The sequence below is a fragment of the Lissotriton helveticus genome, chromosome 8 (genome assembly GCF_964261635.1).
Source record: "Lissotriton helveticus chromosome 8, aLisHel1.1, whole genome shotgun sequence".
In the NCBI taxonomy this organism is placed as follows: Eukaryota; Metazoa; Chordata; class Amphibia; order Caudata; family Salamandridae; genus Lissotriton; species Lissotriton helveticus.
In genome coordinates, this window is record NC_136069.1 from 231,567,083 (window position 1) to 231,586,950 (window position 19,868).

Genomic DNA, 19,868 nt, shown 5'->3' on the forward strand with positions numbered 1-19,868 from the left:
CAATAAGCGTCCACAGCACTTGACCTTCGCAGTCGTAGTTACGAGATAAGGAGTCCCGGGCATAAGACTACAGCATCTGCGATCTACAATTAGAATGTAACTCCCATTATAGAGTCTTTGAAAGAATGGTTCTATCTCTGTTGCAGGTGCGCCTAGCTGGTGACATGAAAGGTTATTTGAGTTCCCTTCACAGGCTCCATGCAAACTAATTCCATTACACAGAAGTGTACCGCTCAGTGACATTGCACAATTATTGCCACTAAGAAACACTTTCTGGCCTTTATTACTGACACATGCATGTGAATAGGGCAAGTTCCATGTTGTTTTAATGTACCCCTTTCCCAATTTTTCGTACATGCCAGCCTGTATATATTTTTGGCAGTATTGAAACCTGAAGGTTGATATTGGAATATTAATTATCCCATGTATTATCCATTCACTGACAGGTCGTTCAGACATTGTCACTGGTAATCTCTCGAGTTTCTCAATGCTCAGGATTGTATAATCAGCTCCCTTCTGGGCCATACTGATTTGTTTATCAGTAAGGTTAAAGATATTGAATAGTGACGTTGTGTTGATTAAACGCCAAGGCACATAGCCTGAACGCAGGTTTTGTAACGTCCAGCCAAGCTGTACAATAGAACGCAATTGAGACTGACCGTGTTGTAACAACAGTAAGTCTTGCGATATTATGTCGATTGCTGAAGACACAATGCTGTCCAGAGAAAAAATTCTGGAGGACAGAGTCATTAACCCATTGTCCACTACAGAAAGTGATTTTTCCAAATTAATACGGTCAATTTCCCGTATTCTTTCTGCTGTCTCAATTTGAGTCACCTTCCAGGCCTCGTTGTATGCTGCATATACAGAGGCTGCTATGAAACGTTTCTGACGCTGTTTGCGCGGTCCCATAATGAAATCACGCAAGTCAGCACCATCAGTAAGTAAAGTTAGGTGTTGCTTAATTTCTGCCAGTGTGGAAGTCTGTAGCCATTGAAGGCATAATTTGCCCACACTGTAGGTGGTTATTATTCCTGGGTGTTGTCTTTGGGAATATCTAGGGTCTGGCCTGGTCATTTTGAACCCCTGTGTTTTGTTCAGGAATCTGTTTTGACAGTTATTAGTATCTGTGGGCCAGATCAACCACTGTTTCCAATCAGGATGTGTTCTGTTTTGGTTTAATACATAATTTACGTCTATCTCTTCATCTGTGGAGCTATTGCTGTTCATTGTTGGTTTTGGAATAGACGGTTATTTAAGTCTTTGATTTTGGCTAAGCCAAGACAGGTGGTTTGTTGAACAGTGTCATTTAAAAATATAATTTGTTCTGGGATCATGCAGGCTCTAAACAAGGATTCTATACCCTGTACTTGCCATTCTTTTGTACCCCAAACACTTTTTACTTCAACATTTTTGTCCCAATAATCAAAACCAAAAGTATTCATTTGTTCAAAGAATGAGTCTGAATATATCAATTTCGTGTTTGTTATCATGGTCTTTGTCCCTGTCTTATTTGACAATTTGAAATAAAATGTTTCAGCATTACTTGTGTTGAAACCTGAAAAGTATGAATATTTGTCATAAACGGTTCTTGAGCTTCCTTTTGGAGGGGTTGCACAATGTTCCCATTGATTATAATTTAAAACATTTCTAGGTTGTGCAGATCTATGTAGAAAATGGTTACCATAGTGGTTATAGCAGTACATACTATCATAATTTGTCGAACCCTGCAAATAATCATGTTTGGTAAATTTAGCAGACATTACTAAGTCAGACATCATATTATTTATACTTTCAAAGTCCCAATCATCAGCAAATGAGCTTGGGTTTACAAAGTCACTCAATGAGATCTTAATTTGGTGTGGATATTTCAGGATTTCAACCGGACCATAAATTTCGTAGTCAGTTTTGTCCAATGCTACCCCACCCGGTATAGGATTGGCTGTGAAGTTAACTGAAGAAAGTTCTCTTTTCTCGACGTGTGAAGATGTGTGTGGTTTGAGGATCAAGTTGATTTTCTGACTTGCTGTGTCCATTTTAGCATATTTTCCCTCAATGAAGCGTCCCAAAGTTAGTACCATGATGAGCCAAAGTATGAGGATAAATGCACCAAAACCCACCCAAAATTCAATCCATGGAGAAATTAGATATGTTTCTTTCAGTTGTTTCAAAAGTACTTTAACTTTATCTTTAAAGGTTTTTGTTGATGGCTGTGTTTTTGATTCAGTGAAGCCTTCAGAGGAATCATCGAAGTTTATGAAGTAGCCGGATGCAGTTCTGTCTATTGTTCCAATTGCTTCAGGATTACTGTTTCTTGCATAGTCGTTTGTTACTTCATTATAGATTGGTGTGTCTCTGCTAAATGTTTTTATTTGGGTTTTCAGAGGTCTAAGTTCCATTGCATTGTTGCATAGTCCTTGTTGTAGTTCTGTAGGCGTTTCGAATGTGATTAGCCTCTTAGATTGAACCTCAGTGTTAGTAGCAAATCTTGGTGTTCTACTACTTCTCGGGAGTCCACTTGGCCTACTATTTGTTATCGGCCACATGTTGTGGTTTTACCAGGTCGATGGATACAACTCGGTTCTCCTTTTTACCAGCAAGCGGCGGTAGTACAACTGATCTTGTCCCGTTGACAGACAAGACAGGAACTGCTTTTCTGTAAGAAGGCCCAAATTCCTTCTTTACCGCGATCTTTTCTCTGACTAGATCCCCGATTTTTGGAATCCAGACAGGTCTTGCTGGGACAGGTGGTGGTTCTTCAGTGGTTGTTGGCTGCTGTTTCAACTTTATGTTGCTCAGGTCTTTTCTTGTTTCGTTTAAGTCCTGCAAAACAGCCAAACGATCTTTGATATCAAAGCATTTTTCCTTCACCACTGAAGTCTGACTGTCGAGATCTAAGACTAACATCCTAGTTCCAAATAATAATTCGTACGGACTGAATCCCTTCAGAGAATTTATTGGCAAGTTATTTAGACTACGTTGGACACTTATTAGATGTTTGACCCACCCAGTTCCCGAACCTAATATCCTTTCTGTTATAGATAGCTTTATGCCTTGGTTTCTTCTTTACACCATCCCGTATCCCTCAGGAAGGAAGTGAGAAGAGTCCCGCTGTGCTATGCTCATTTGGCCATGTTTCCCCTCAGGCTGGAGGGCTAGAGTGAAAACAATGGTCAAACGTAGCATGCTTCTAGCGTATATGCCATTTAGACTCGCAAATCTTTGTATAACAGTCCAGACGTCAGCCAAGTGCTGGTGATCTACATTATAAATGGAAACTAGCCTGTATATGTTAATCGGACGCTTTGCTTTTTACTGTTGATCTTTTCTGGAGTGAAACAACACGGTATTACACCGTTTCTCTCACCACTGCGATTTCTGTTACAGTTTGGGCAGTTCTTTACAAAAATGGTATGATGCAGGCTCATGCCTGGCCACCAGTACCTTGATTGTAATTCTTCCAGAGAATCTTTTAGTTTGAGGTGTCTGAGACCCTCGCCCATATGTGCGTCTGCTATTAACAAGTTTCTCCTGTCCATGTTTGGAATCACTCTATCCCCCACTCCAGGGATTCGAGCAAAAGGGACGGAGTTTGCATCGATTATGTATGTATAATTGAGTGGATAGTTGATCGGTAGCGCCGAGCAGTCACCTTTTAATGACGTTTTCACCGCCAGCACTGTTTCACCGTCAATATACTTCACTGTACGCTTTTTTCGAGCTACGGAAGCCGATTTAGTTGCTACCGCTGTGGCTGTCTCAGCCAATGAATTCCCTGCAACGTGAACGCCATCACGCTGATGACTCAGTGAGTGTGTCACGTGAGTCTTTGGTAGTTCTTTTTGTAAAAGAGCTATTTGTTCCCAAAGCAGTTTTTGCTTTATTGTTGCATCTGTGTCATCTTTGTAACCGTTTTGAATCCATGTCTGCAAATCGTTGTTATATGATTTGACGCAGTAATATGAATCGGACACTATAAGTGTCGGGAATTCGCGATCCGCATTATCTAGCGCCATTTTCAATGCTATTATTTCAGTCTGTTGTTCTGAATTAGTTTCTACTGAGTGTGTTTTTGTTAATAGAGGTCTTAGTTTACCTCCGCGCCACACTTCTTTTGTAATCTCACATGTGGGGTTGTATGCTTGTTCTCCCCAAACGGAGGGTTGAGCATGTCCGTCTGTATAGATTACACAAGCGTATTGTCGTAAGGGCAGAATGTCGATAGGCAGAGGGAATGTTCTTTCATATTCTAGATTTTTCAATTCCTTTAGTTCTGGATCAAAGTAGTAGTATACTTTGTCCGTTGTGATTGAATTCACCCATTGTATCCATTCCGGATTCAATGTTGTTGTTGGTAAATTACAAGGTGTTGTTAGTGCCTCAAAGGCTGATTCTGCTGTTCTGACTGTGATATGTCTACCGTCCGCTTGATCTTTTTCTCTAGCTATTGCGGTTTGAACTGCATGAACAATGTTTTCTTTAATGCTGAATTTCTTTTCAGCTTCTGTGTACAAGTGTGATTTGAATGCAATTGGTACCTTTTCTCCCTCATTAGAGGTCAGGTATGTGAATCCGCATCTTCCTGGGATGACTCGAATCACAAGATTGCGTGTGTTATCAAGTGTTTCTAATTTTGTTTTAATTAACATGTCTGTTTGTAAGGATCTCAAAATTTCTGTGTGTATTTGAGTCCAATTGGTTCTTTTAAAATCTGGTTTTATTAGATCATAAAGGGGTTTGACCCTTTCTGCGTAATTTGCGATGTATGTTCTTCCGAAATTTAGGAAGCCTAGAATTGACTGTAGGTTTTTTAGTGTTCTAGGTGCTTGGAGTACGGCACATTTCTCTAGGAAATTGTCAGCCAGGCTTTTACCTTCACTTGATAATTCGTATCCTAAGAACTGGACTGTTAGATGGGCAATTCTGGATTTTTTAAAGTTGAATTTGTAACCCTCTGCTGCGAACCCAAGTATTATGGTGTTCACTCTCTTCAAGTGAGTATCCAAGTCATCATCTGTTAAGTATATGTCGTCGACATAAGATAATGCTTCGTCATCATATGTTTGTAGTAATTCTGTTACTCTCGCTGAGAATACCCCTGGGCTATTCTTGTACCCCTGGGCTAACCGACAGAATTGTTTTTGAGTGCCATTTATTGAGAATGCAGACAAATATCTGCTCTCTGGTGCTATGTTTTGACAAAAGAATCCATTAGAGATGTCTAATGTTGTTTTGTATTTTTTGCGCACTATGTTATTCATTAGTGCAGCACTATGCGAGTTTTGCACTGCAAAAGTTTTGCAACATGAGTTAAGGTGTCGATAATCCAAAACTAGACGATATGAATTGTCTGGTTTGGAGACCGGAAACAAAGGGTTGTTCATTTGTGAGGTGCAAGTTTCAATCACCCCCTGGTATTCTAATTGATCTAGGATTTCTTTTACCTGTTTTTTAGCTTCTTGCTTAATTGGGTACTGTCTTTGTGCAGTAGGTTGTGATTTTAACTGGATTTTGTGAGGAGGAGATTCCTCATCCCATCCTACATGATTTTTATATAAAGCAGGAGCTTGAGCTACTGCCCACTTTGTGGCAAGTGTGTATTTTTTATGAATTGGGATATGATTTGAGGAGGCAGGCATAATTATTTCTTCGCCATGAGGGCACTCCCTGACAAACTCTGGTGGCCAGTCTTTTTCAGCTAGAAGGATGTCATAGCCCTTGGAGAGATTATCCCAAAATAGTCCCCTTATTTTTCTAGTCTTATCCCCTTCTATACCTAAAGTTATTTCATATATTTTGTGAGGTTTGCTAACTCTGGTGTCTGCAGTTTCCACTTGAAGATATTCATTCGTGTCCACTGTCTCCAGATGATTCATAAGGACTTTGCGAGCTATGCTCACTTCTGCTGCGCTGTCTAGCATTGTCTGAGCCCATTCTCCGTTTTTCAGTTGTGTCCTCAGTATTCTCGGCATTGTTAACTACCTTGATACTGGCTACCTTCTTTTTTGGAAATTGTAATTTCTTTTTTAGATGAGCAGGTTCCTTGTCTTTGGACTTGGCGTGCTCTTCTCTTTGTTCTGATCGTCCTCTTCTTTCCGATTTCTGTGAGGAAGTCTGAAAAGATTGAGAGGGACGTGTATCAATGTCGTGATATCTATCAGGCTTCTTTATATTATCCCTATTTCTAAGGTTATATCTTTTCCCAGAGGGGTAACTTTGGGGTGACCTGTGTCTTTGGTTCGGAGATTTTTCTCTCCGCCGAGGAGACCTTCCTCTGGACTGGAATTTCTTTTCTTTAGGATTGGATTGTTTGTTTCCATCCAAGCTCTTTTTTTGTGATGTTGAATTATTATTAAAAAATATTTTTTCAGGACTTTCAATCAATTGTGGTTTTACTGGTATTCCACCTAAACTATCTCTACCTAGTTCCTCATAGGATTTTTCTATAATTCTGGCAATTTCAGCTGGTTGGTCTGCTATATCTGTCTCCTTTAACCTCTGGCGGATCGCCACGTTTGCTGCTTCTCCCTTTATGTTGGCTAATAATATAGCCGAGACCTGCTTGAAGTCTTTTAGTAATTTCATACCAAGAGTTAAAGCGGGTTCTGGACCGTATTCGTCTTGAATTTGTTTTAGCACATCTGGTATTACCGAAATGGATGGAACACCGTGCGTTTTTGTGTAAATGGAAGCAAAGACTGTACCCCAAGTGTCACAGTCCTCCACGTGTGGTGCGATTCCCATTGGAAGACAGATAGTCAGAATCCTGTGTTTTTCTAACGGGGTGGTGTCTGGAAACACCGCCTCTATTTGGGTGATTTTTTGTGCTAACCAGAATGGTATTTGTTCCCGTTTAGCTGGTACTTTACCTAGGCAGGATTGTATGTTCTGTGGTGTAATTTTATTTGTGTTCCCCTGGTGAGGGGTCAGCTGTGGAATTTTAATTGCTGGTTGAATTGTTGAAGTCCGCATCACATATTGGACTAATTGTCTATGTAATTTTATTAATTGTTTTAGCTGTGTTAAAAGCTCTGCTTGAGACATCCCATTGATGTCTGGATGTGGTGTGTATCCGGCTAGGACCGGCCACGTTGCTCCTGGTCTACCTAATGGACCGAGCCTGGTGATGTGATTATTATGTTTTAGGGCGCCATTAAATAAGAGCAGATGCTCTTGAAATTTAAGTGGTACTTCCACCTCCTCGAAAGGAGTGTACTCATTAGGAGGGTCCTCTGTTTTGTAATAGTGGAAGTACTTTGTTACAGCATTTGCTGCTGGAAAGTGTATCCATGAATAATATACCTCTGTCTGCCGATATTCGTGTGCCTCAATCACGAATATGACTGTGCCACCTCTAGGTGTCAGTCCATTTTCTATAAGTTTTAAAGTTATAGATTTCCTCTTGATGACCGGGATGAGTATTATATCCGGGTCTGTGTCTTGCAGTGCATTATCAGCACCTGCGAGTTCAGTTGCTATCCTAACTGTCTCTCTTTCGTCATCACTGTCTCCCATTTTACCGACAGGAACGTTATTTAGTTTGTTTGCAGATCAGGTTTCTTATGGAAACAAAGATTAGATGCACAATATTTTGGAACAGTGTATCCTTCAACGTTGACTAAACCAAGAACCATACATAGGAGTTTCCTCCTGCGAGGTCTGACGGATATTACCTTTTACCCACTCCAGACGTCTTTGGAGTATTATGGGAAAAGGGGTCTGAGTGAAAAAGCACGACTGAGTTACTCTAAATGTCTTACGTTAGTTTTATCGCCCTTCCAAACACGTTGGGCGCCATGTAGTGTAGTTCCTATTATCCCAATAGGCTCTGCGCATTGGAATAATACCTTCAATAGTATAGGCCTAGACCAGACGTTAACTAGGTCTACTACTGTCGATATTAGACTTAAAGTTTTGGGTTTGCCAGCTAGCTCAGAGTTCACTAGAAACTTTCTCGAATAGGCAAGGAGGAGTTGAACCTCCCTGGATAGACAAGAAGGGATTTAGTTTCTGACAACCATAGAACATGACAACTTTGCTCTCCCCTAATCAAGAGTGTATCTCTAGAGTCGTGTGAAAACAAAAGACGACTTATTTTACTCAGTCAGTACGTGCATTCTTAGTCTCACCAGATTGTAGAGAAAAGGAAGAGACGGGCGTGTTCAATAAAAGATTTATTTATTGATCAGTCTCTTTTCTCATACAAGAGAAATGGATCGATATTATTGCAATACTTATGGTTACGTAGACTGCATACAATAAAAGCAGAAGTATAAAATAATACTGTAAAAACATTGATATGGTTTCTAAGCCATATGAAGGTTTAAAATGAATAAAATGAATACATACACATTTACATTTGACTAATCGTACTCAACTGGTGTTTCTAACTACGCCTACTCCGTGTACCTGACCTAAGCCTAATACGTGGGCGGGAATAGAAAGTTACAGTTTAAGTTAAGTTTGTTTTGCCAAGTGACTGACTAAAGAATTCTCTGCAAGGGGTTATTCAGTTCTGTACCTGGAATCTAGGATGAATGAGGGATAGTATCTCTCGTCTCTGGTCTCGATATTCCAGGCTGCCTGCGAGGGCTACCCGGAAGCGCCGGAGCTGGATTTCTCGGCAGGAGAAAGCAGCGTCTCGTTCTCAGCGCGTCAGGAAAGGCGGGGCTGCGCCAGCGGGGTCTGCTCTGCTCTGGGCTTCGGCAAGTCTGGCTGCTCCGATCTCGTCACCACCGCGTGTGTTTGCATAGGGCAATATCGGTAATATTTATACCTTTAAGGTGCCGAGATTGACGTAAGGATGGACATAGATACGTCAATAAGGATGTCATACGACCTGGTCGTTAGCACATTCTTTTGCTGAAGTTCTCGGTGAAATCAAAACAATGGCCGCAGGGTTTTTCCCAGGTCTGTCATAGGTTTGATTTGTTTTGAGAACTCCGTATGCCTTATCAGGGGCTGGAGGAATATCGCTTGTCTAATTAGATGGCAAGCGTTATGACCTAATCAGATAACACGTTCCTGTGCCGTAGTGTGGCTTTATCAGATAACGGTTCCTGCATCATGGGGGTTTTCTGCCTCATGGGATGGCTGCTAGTTAACTTGTTAACCAGAATAGGGTCAGGAATAGGGGGATCGATACAGAACCTATAGGAATACATCACATGATAAGTGTGGTTCAGAGAATCAGATGATATGTGAAACGTGGGCATGCGTGCGAGCATGTTTGACTCGATCTCTGAGGCCTGATTGGTACATCAACCAGACAGTGGGTACACAAAAATTGTCTTAGCCTGTATCCCTTTCATGTTTGCCCCAAGTTTTGCATGTGACTCAACAGACCTGCCAAGCACAATTTGACATTGTAATGTCAAAAAGGATGCCCACAGCCCCCAAGCTGCATATTCTGTGGAGTTGAGAGGAGTCACCTATGCCCATTCAGGTCAGCCTATGATTTGCTCCTGGGAAGCATGTCAAACTTTTTTTATCAGTTATGCAATGCAAATCGCTACTAATCATTACTGCTGCAAAGCTAATGCAAATTAGCCTTCTAAAAGTTAAATTGCCTTCATATTTGTTAAAAATCCGACCTCATCATTGAATTGGAGATTTAATAACTATGAAAACTAGAGATTTCATTATTTTTCCAGTTGGTCCTATTCCTGAGAGACAGAATCATGATTTAATGTTGTTTTCCAGTGTTTCTCTAAGGGACAGCAAGCCTTCCGACAGTGAAAATAGCTTTCGAGTGCTAGATACAGTAAGCACACGTTAATTTTAAATTTCTCCATATACTACTTTTAAATACCATGCATCCTGCCTTGTGTAATACAAGGCCTACATAGGAATGACTTATTAATATTTAAAAGAAATTATTTACCTGTCAAAAGGGTTTATTTTGACAGGTCATGGTGCATGTCTTTCACTGTTACAGTCAGGCTAAAATGGAAGGCTAAACCCATGTTTGCACTTCCACTATAGTGGAAGGCACAAAAGGTGCCCCAGACCACTAGTGGCATTTAACTTCCAGGCCAAGAGTACATTTTGTAACATATACTAGTGACTTATAGGCAAGTTAAATATACCAATTAGGAGCAGCAGGCTTTGCACTGTAGTGTCAAAAAGGATGCCCACGGCCCCACCTGCATATTCTATGAAGTATATTGCTCAGGCACTGGTGGAACCCTTCATTTATGTTCATGAATCCTATCACTTAAAGGGAGTGAGGAAATGTCCAGGGTGGTAGTTATGCTTCCTGTATTTTGTAGTAAAAATAGGATAGTCGTACATCAACTGCATTCAGCATCAGCTTCGGTTTTGATCAGGAGGAGCTTTGATCAGGAGGTTACTAGAGAAAGGTTGCGCTAGATATCAATCCTCTGAAACATTCCATTGCATCCCATGTCCATGAGTAGTACACCCTAATTTTCTTATGGGAAGAAATTAGATTTTGAAATGCAAAAGGGGTTTTTCAATAATAACATGAAATGATGTGTAACAGTACAAAGGCAGACAATTTGTGCAACATCATCACTGGCATTTTACACATTGAAGTTAAACTTCAGCCAACCGATGTTTTTGATCAGAGTCACACAAATTATTTCCAGGGAAAAACACAACCCGAAATGTTTTTCCAAAGTTTCAATTGTTAAACAGGATGAACAATGTGTAATTCTTTTACACTATCCAAGAACAATCCCAGAATTTCTAAGGGGTTGGAGTCTGATATCAAAGGAATAGCATTAGTGAGAGCCTCAAATGTAAGGGAAGCCCCAGCCTCACCAACACTAAGAAATGATATGTTCACATAATTGATTCAATACTGTTTGTTTGTTTGTTTGTTTAAAATATTGAATCGATAAGGGTACAATGCCCATTCCTAGTATTTACACAGCCAGTGCAAATTAATTTCCATTGCGGGAGCTAAATATTGCAAACTGGTTTCCATTAGTGAATTAAAAATGACATCTTTGCCGTTTCTTGTGCAAATAATTGTACTTTTCTTACCACACACAAATAGCTAATTAATAGTGGCTATGGCACTTAAACTATAATACTTTATGCCGATAACGAAAAATTTCAAAAATTCAAGCAGCAAATTTGAATACACATTTCATTTCATAAGCAAATTAAATAAAAATGTATCTCTTCTACTTGGCCTAAGCAGAGCGCATCCATTCTCATTTCAGGAACAAAACAATACTGTTGTAACTTGACGTTTACAGTTATCCATGTTGCCTATTGGTATGAACCCTCCACCCCTCCCTTTCCCGCAGAGTGTTGTTACCCAAGGTGGAACGCTCGTTAGGAGCTCACCATAGAACGTTCAGTGAGGAGGCGATCGTGCCGAGGTCAGAACCTAATAAACCTCCTCTTCATCTTCATGCGTGTGAGAAGTTATTTGTGAGCAGTTCTAACAAAGTGGCGGCGAGGCTGCGCAGGGGGCAGTGTCTGACCTTCCCCTGTTTATTCAGCACGATCCGGAGAACCTTCCGTGCCCGAGGAGTGACATTGAATTGGAGCTCTGGCGGGCTGTGAATCCGGCAAAGTGACCCAAGGCTGGTAAGCGGTATCAGCGAAATATTTTGGCAAATTGAGACGTCAACTCAAGGCGTACTAAACGAAGGGTGCAGATATATAATGAGTTATCGATGATAATATGGGCACCGGACCGTTTTGGAAGTATTGCCGAGTGATGTAAATGGCTGGAAGGATAAATACGTAAAGTACGGAAGAGAAGGAATTAACGAATATTGAGGAAAATAGTGAGAGCTTAAACGTGGAAACTTGGAAATGAAAGAGACTGTTTTATAGGAAAAGCATGTTGACAGAAGTGCGAGAACTGAACTGTTGTCGAGTTCGCGCTACATGTTTTATGCGGTGGGTTCATACGCAGTTTTGACAGGTGCCCGCGCGTGTGACGGAAAGGGATCTCGCATTGCTTTGTCAGCGTTCTCTCAGTAGACCAGTGATCGTACCGGCACAGCGTGAGGAAGTGACAGCGTTTTTCCCTCAGCTGACTGAACGGGTGTGCGCTGCGTTCTTAGCGCTAGAGGGCGATTCGTCCCATCGAAGGTTTCTACGAGTAAGCCTTAGTGCGGGGCATTGATGCACATAAGAGCTGAGAAGGAGGTAAAGACCCTAAGGTGAAGGACAATTAAAGAGAAGGCGCAAGAGGAAGTCTACACTTTTAAGTCCGTAGTTGTGTCTGCGCTGATAGGCTCAGCATTGTGCAAATAAGAGCCTGCGTGCAAGGTACTTTTAACCTACTGCCCTGACAGGAACTTTTGAGTGAGGAAGGGTCAGGAAAGGACAAAGGACAGCGAAGCTGGAACGAAACACACAACAGGGTCACCGAAGTGATTGTAGGGGCATAGTTTGGAAGTGTATGGGTTCAAGGTGTTAAGAGTACATTCTGAATAACAAAGGAAAAAAAAAACAAGCATGGTAAATTGGTAATGTGAATTTGTAACTTCATTTATTTTCTCAGCCACATATTTAAGGTGAGAAACTTTTGTCTGCAAATAGCATTTGTAGAGGGTTTCCCACTAACTCCTTAGTTTTTCCAGTTTCTCAACAGTACATAACTTAAGCTACTGCCTAACTCACCCCTTTGTTTAACTATGGCATCTTCAATGACAATGTCACAGCCACCTCCATTCCTGAGTGAGGATGGTGAACCTCTCACCCCATGGAAAAATTGGGTGAACATATTTGAGTCATATTTAATCGCAATAGGTGGCAACAGATTCTCATCAGTGCGTAAACTTCACATATTGATACATAATTTAGGAAGACATGCAAGGGAAATTTATGACAATTTACCTGACACTATTATTGAAGTGGGAACTGAAGAGGGAGAAAGTGAGGGCCCCCCTGATGTTTTCAAAATAGCTCTGAAAAAGTTAGAGGCACAATTTGGCAAGTAAATCAATGTGGTGCTTGAACACCACAAATTTTTCTCAAGGTCACAAGGGAAAAATGAAAGGGTAGCTAATTATATTGCAGTGCTAAGAGGTTTGTCATCCACGTGCGATTTTGGAACCGTAACTGATTCTCTTATATGAGATCAGCTAGTGAGATGCACATCCGACAAAAAAATACAGGAGGAGTTACTAGCGGATGCACCTGATTTAAAACAGGCGGTAGACATAGCGAAAAGCAATGAGCACACAGCGTTCTGCATGAACGAAATGAAGGAATCTGTTGAGGTAAAGCAAGTTTGCGAAGGGGAAGTGTTGAAGGTAAATATGAAGGGAGATAAAAACAGAAGTGTACATGCAGGAAGTTCAAATCAGAAATCGGAGACACAAAAGTTTAAGTGTTACCGTTGTGGTAATCCAAATCACCTACCTAATAGTGTAAAGTGCCCTGCAAGAAGTGCTTTGTGTAGAACATGTAACAAACGTGGTCATTTTACTAAAGTGTGTCATGATGCGAAAAAGGACATAACTCATGTCATTCATGAAGAAGAGGTACAAAGGGGGGATATTGTGTTCCAAGTTAATGAACTTCTTGAAAGCTCTACTAGCAATTACCCTGAATGTAAAATTTTGCTTGACAATGTATCTTATGATGTTTATGCTGATTCATGCTCACCGTATACTCTCATAAGTGAAGAAACCTTCAAATGTAATTCAGGACATAGGGAGTATGTGTTATTACCTCCAGACATCAACCCAGGGGGATACAACAGGAATTCTATACCCTTGATTAGCATGCTGATTATGCAAATTAACTTCAAGGACCGGTTCACGGTTGGAAAGGTATATATAACAAAACAGGGCTCAAACTTATTAGGGTGGAAACATCAAAAAGACCTTGGTATTAAATTGGATCCTAATGCCTCAGAGCCGGTGTACTTGGTGGAACGACTTAGCATAGGTGCTGATGTGTGTGGAGAGTTTCCTGAGGTATTTTCGAAGGAACTAGGTTTGCTGAAGGGGTTCCTCTATAAAATAAAGTTGAAAAAACATTACAAACCATCGGTGCATAAGGCCAGATCGGTACCCTTGGTAGTGAGAGATTCCCTAAAGGAAGAATTGGAGAAGTTGGAGTCTTTGGGGGTAATTGAGAAGATTGAGAGTTCAGAGTGGCTCGCCCCCATTGTGGTCGCGGCCAAGGGGGGAGGAAAAGGCATTCGGTTATGTGTGGACCTCAGGGATCTCAATGCCAACATCTGGGTGGAGAGACATCCTCTCCCCAAGATAAATGAGATGCTCAGTGTCATACAGGGAGCCAAGTTTTTCAGCGTCCTAGACCTCTCAGCGGCTTATCATCAAGTTGCCCTACATCCAGAGTCCACACACCTGACTTCTTTTATAACACCATTTGGGGCATACCAGTACAACAGGATGCCATTCGGATTGGCATCCGCAGCTGCCGTATTCCAACGGATTATGCAGCACATACTAGATGGTCAAGGAAAAGTCTTGTGTTTCCAAGACGATATTTTGATTTATGGTGATTCAGAACTTGAACATAACGAGAACCTCAAAAATGTGTTGGAAAAACTGAGCAAGGCAGGTTTTACGACTCAAAAAGACAAGTGTAAAATTGGTGTCAAGTCCGTAACTTACTTAGGACACACCATTTCAGGAGAAGGAATCAAGCCCAAGTCTAGTCTGGTGGATTCTGTTGTTTTGGCCCCGGCTCCATCGAATAAAGACGAGCTTACATCCTTCTTAGGCTTAGTGGAATACATGACCAAATTCATAGAAAATGTTGCTGGTCACACAAATGCCATGAGAGAGCTTTTAAAGAGGGGTTCTCCTTTTGAGTGGAGTAGGGAGTGTCAACAAGAATTCCAGTATGTCAAGGCAGCTATCGCCAAGGCACCCACACTAGGCATGTTTGACCCAAATGCTAAAACTACCCTTACCACGGATGCTAGCATAAAGGGTTTGAGTGCATCCCTTACTCAAGTGGTGGATGGATGCGAGAAAATAATTGCATTCGCGTCTAGAGCTCTGAAAGAAGCAGAATCCAATTATTCCACAATCGAGAGGGAGTCTTTAGCGTGCTATTGAGCGATAAACCACTTCAAATTTTTCCTGTGGGGTATCCCTTTTACATTATGCACCGACCACAAACCCCTCATTCCACTATTTTCTACGAAAAACATTGAGAAGGCCACACCCCGCATCTCGAAGTGGGTTTTGGCATTGCAGGGTTACAATTTCACGATGTGTTATGTGGCAGGTGTTAAAAACACAATTGCTGACTGCATGTCAAGGTTACCCATACCTGGCGATGATGCAACATGCAGCCCACCTGATGAGGTCATTTTGTCCGTTGAATATCCTGCCATCAACAGGAAGGAGTGGGAGAAGGAAGCAGAGGAGGATCAGGTGTTGAGAGAGTTGAGAGTGATGATTGAGAAGGGGTGGCCCAGAACTTGCAACGAGCTGCCAGATGTTCTTAAACCTTTCTGGGTTGTGAGGAGTGAACTATCCCTCACAGGGGGCCAAGTGTATAGGGGAACGAGAATCATTCCCCCAGGTAGCATGAAAGAACGAGTGATTGACATCGCACATGAGGGACACCCAGGTCGAAGCATGACCAAGAGCAAAATCAGGCAACACTATTGGTTTCCCAAAATGGATTGGTTGGTTGAAAGTACAGTAAAAGAGTGTGTTCCCTGTGGGATGAGTGACAAATCTAAAGTGGTACAAAAAGCACCCCTTATCCCTGTGGTGGTGCCGTCTAAACCATGGGATAAGCTCGGCCTAGATATTATAGGTCCATTGAATCATCTCAGCATTTCCCAAAGATTTATGTTTGTCTTTATTGATTATCATTCCCATTAGATTACTACCAAACTTGTGCCCTCAATAACCACTTCAGACCTAATTGAGTTCCTTAAAGAAATATTTTCCAAAGGAGGAGTACCTAGTACCCTCGTAACGGACAATGGTGTTCAAATTACATCAGAGTTGATGAGAGAATTCTTAGAGGGTTTAGCCATTTCGCATGTGAAGACACCCTTCTACTGTCCCAAGGCCAACGGGATGGTGGAAAGAGCTAATAGAATGTTAAAAAACACTATCCAGATGGGTGTTACTATGCACGAACCAGTTGAGGAAACCATCAGGAAAACACTATGGTCATATCACTCTTCCCCGAATGCTGTGACTGGAGTGTCTCCTTTTGTGTCCCTCAAGGGGAAAAACCCAGGATCCAAACTCACCCCTAACTGGCTCAATGGGGGCAATCCGGTATGGGTGGACAGAGATTATACTATGAGAAAGGTGGTGCGACACCAAGAGGAGTACAAAACTAGATATGACCAGAAATGGGGAACCTACAGTAGGAGATTTCGTGAGGGACAGTGGGTGGTGATCAAAAAACCAGGTATTGGGCGTGCCAAGGTCTCCTCCTTCTCCAAACCATCGAGAATCAAGAGATTTGGCAGGAACTCTGTCGTTTTGGAGGATGGCAGCACTTGGAGCATGGACAATGTGAGTAGTTGCCCCAATGTGTGTGTACCTGTACCCGATTGTGATGAAATTCCAGAGGATGTACCATCCAGTGACCGTCTGCCCAGAGACTCTAGAATACGCCAGCCGCCACGGTGGCAGGAGGACTACATAAAATAGCATTTGGGTAAATATATGCCTCTTTCGGAGGAAATGTATACGGTAACTTTCTTTTGTTTTCTTACAGAGGGAGATGTGTTGTAACTTGACGTTTACAGTTATCCATGTTGCCTATTGGTATGAACCCTCCACCCCTCCCTTTCCCGCAGAGTGTTGTTACCCAAGGTGGAACGCTCGTTAGGAGCTCACCATTGAACGTTCAGTGAGGAGGCGATCGTGCTGAGGTCAGAACCTAGTAAACCTGCTCTTCATCTTCATGCGTGTGAGAAGTTATTTGTGAGCAGTTCTAACAAATACACATTGTTTTCAGTTACTGAATACAATCGTGCATGTTCTTTCTTATTGTTGAGCAGTAGGACGTGGATTTCGTTTGCTTCCTAATAGGTATTACTCTTCAAAAGAGAGAGAGAGAGAGAGAGAAAGAAAGAGAGAGAGAGAGAGAGAGAGAGAGAGAGAGAGAGAGAGAGAGAGAGAGAGAGAGAGAGAGAGAGAGAGAGGGGGAGAGAGAGTCAGTCCTAACCACTAGACCACCAGGAAAAACATTGCTTTTCATTGTAAACGGTGGTCAATGCTTTTAATTAAAGCATAAGCAATGTCCATTCATTCTTTATAGAGAGAAAAATAGTTTATTGTGCCCGTACTATGTGCTCAGTGCCCAGGTGTTTGTGTAGCAAAACACAGTAGCATTATGATTTACTCTTCGTTGTAGGTTGGGTCTCATTCCTGTATTTTCCACAATGTTTGCGATGGGCTGATAAAGACATTTTTTAAATGACTGCTGTTGGTGGCGGCTGAAGTTTTGCAAATGCTTTAAGCGCGAAAGATGCTGCCAAAGGCTGGCTCAGCAGGGTGGCACAGGGCATCGAGCCAGGCATGAACTAATACAAGAACTACTGCAGCAGCACAATAGCTGTTGAGTGCAGTGCAAGCAAAGCATATTCAAATGTGCTTACAGTAATCGAGAAACTAATGCGCAATCTTAGAGGGAAACGGGCAGTTAATTCTGCCATCACACTTTTAGTGGGATAGACATATGCAAGGCAAATGTGACAATCAATTTCAAAACTAAAGTTTTCAAGGACATAGAGGTTCAGGTGTACTAAGAGTTTGCGCAGGGTCGTGTCAGTAAAGTGTTGTGATTTACTTTATAGCGCAAAACTTGTTCTTGCACTGGATAGTAGCCCTAACTTAATACAAGGTAGCACTATCCATCCCCTTGTGCTGCTTTGCATCAAGGGGGTGTGCCATGAGTGGAATATGGCACTCCCATGCACCCACCTATGGATTTTGATACAAATCCCTATCAACTTTCATTGGTAGACAGGGATTTGCATCAAAAAAGTATGTTTAATTGTCTCCAAACTTTTCCAACTTTGCTCATGTGCTGTACTGTGCAGCAGACATACAAAGTAGGACAAATGTTAAACGTTGTCAAAGCATAGCATGTTGTGCGTAAGGCTACCAAAGGGAGTGTGCATTGGTATAAGACAGACTAAATTGCATCGGCGCTAGGGGAAAAAGCAACAGTGCCATATCTTAATAGATATGGCACCATTCTGCTCCCTCCCTTCCAAGCAACACAGTACAGTAACTCTGTTTGCTGTATTTCATTTCATGAAAGCATAGTACATCTGCCCCCCAGTTTAGATATTAGAAACAACCCTAGGCCAGACTAAATGGTGTAAATTGGTACAATGCAACTGTTGGGGGGAGGGCGGAAATATGGCGTTGGAGGGTTTGTTAATTTGCACATTTTAAAAGTGTATTAACCAAAAGTACAAATGTATATCTTGTATATGAGTTCTGGTCCTGGGATCTAATTGTTGAGTTCCCTTCAACACTTGACAAGCATAGTGATGGTTCTTCAAAGAATGAGGTAAGTATACTCTTAGTTTTACCGTCACCAAAGCATCCATGTCTCACTGATGGAGCGGTAATTTCTTCTGGTAATTTCTCAATGAAAAACCCTCATGCTACCTCTAATTTACCGCCCAAAAGGTGTTGGGCCCTTCACACCATGTATTACCTTCAGGAGACTTAAATAAACCTGAACAGTCAAAAATGCAATTTATTATTCAAGCCAATAAAGAGAGTTGTTGAGTATTTTAAAGGGTTTTATTTTCTAGTCAAAAGTTAATTTTTCTCTGACCCTTTATTCATTAGTAAAATATCAATCAGGTTACATAATTTGGAAAACAGGAAAAATATCAATAATACAGAACACATTACAGTCTGCATATAAGCATTACATGCAGTTATGAAAATGTGGCGCAAAATATCAGTCACAAGTCTTAAAGAGTTTCTAAGAAAAATTGTCTTGCAAAGCTAATCAATAATTAAATAGTTGGCAAAAATCTCCCATTAAGAGAAATAAATGCATAAAACAAATAAATCTTTTTAGACCTAATTAATTAGTCAAAACATAAACTTAAAGTTTAGCATCTAAATCTAAAGAGCCTTTCTATCTGTTGCTGCTCATGTGCATTTCTGTGTCTAAAGAGCAAAAAGGAGGGAGACAGCCCGCCCTTCACCAGACCTCAAAGGAATGTGGCCTGATGTGCCAAGATATGACGTGGAAGCAAGAAACCTCCCCCTGAATCTCCTCGGACGCCCAAGGCTGCACCCGTGACGATCTCGTACCTAACCCATAGGATGTCTGGCCTAATCTGTTCCTTCTCTCAAGAGCTCACACACCCCCCTAATGAGCCTAGAAGCCAGCTGAGATGAGAAAGCCAGCCCCCATCCAGAGAGGACAGTATTTATACCCTAATTATTGGCAGACTACACAAAGATGTAGCATCTTTCAGGAAAAGCTGTACGTGATTGGTCAGTCATGATGGCATGAGTTCACAATACCCTGACTCATTCTAAAATCCTGACTTTAACAGTTTTAACAAAAGAAGCATACATGAATAACTACATTTATAAACATTTGCAACATTTACTAAGAAAAATGTTTCATTCTAATTCTCCTTCCTTCCTTCCACAGCGTAGTCAGATGGACACGTTAACTAACACTGGTACATTGGCAGAATCACAAGAATGTACAGTTGAAGATGTCCTTCACTTCTTGTCATGAGGAAAGCTGCCACAGTCTGCGCATGCTCCCTTCTCTTTAATGCAAGCCATAGCCTTGCTGGATTCACAGGCAGCCATTTAATTGTAGGCCCCAAAAATAAAACAAACACAAAGATAATATTAATTTCATGTAAATCAGCCCATTATGTTTCCCTCCCTCATACTAATACCCCTTATAACGGTTTACCT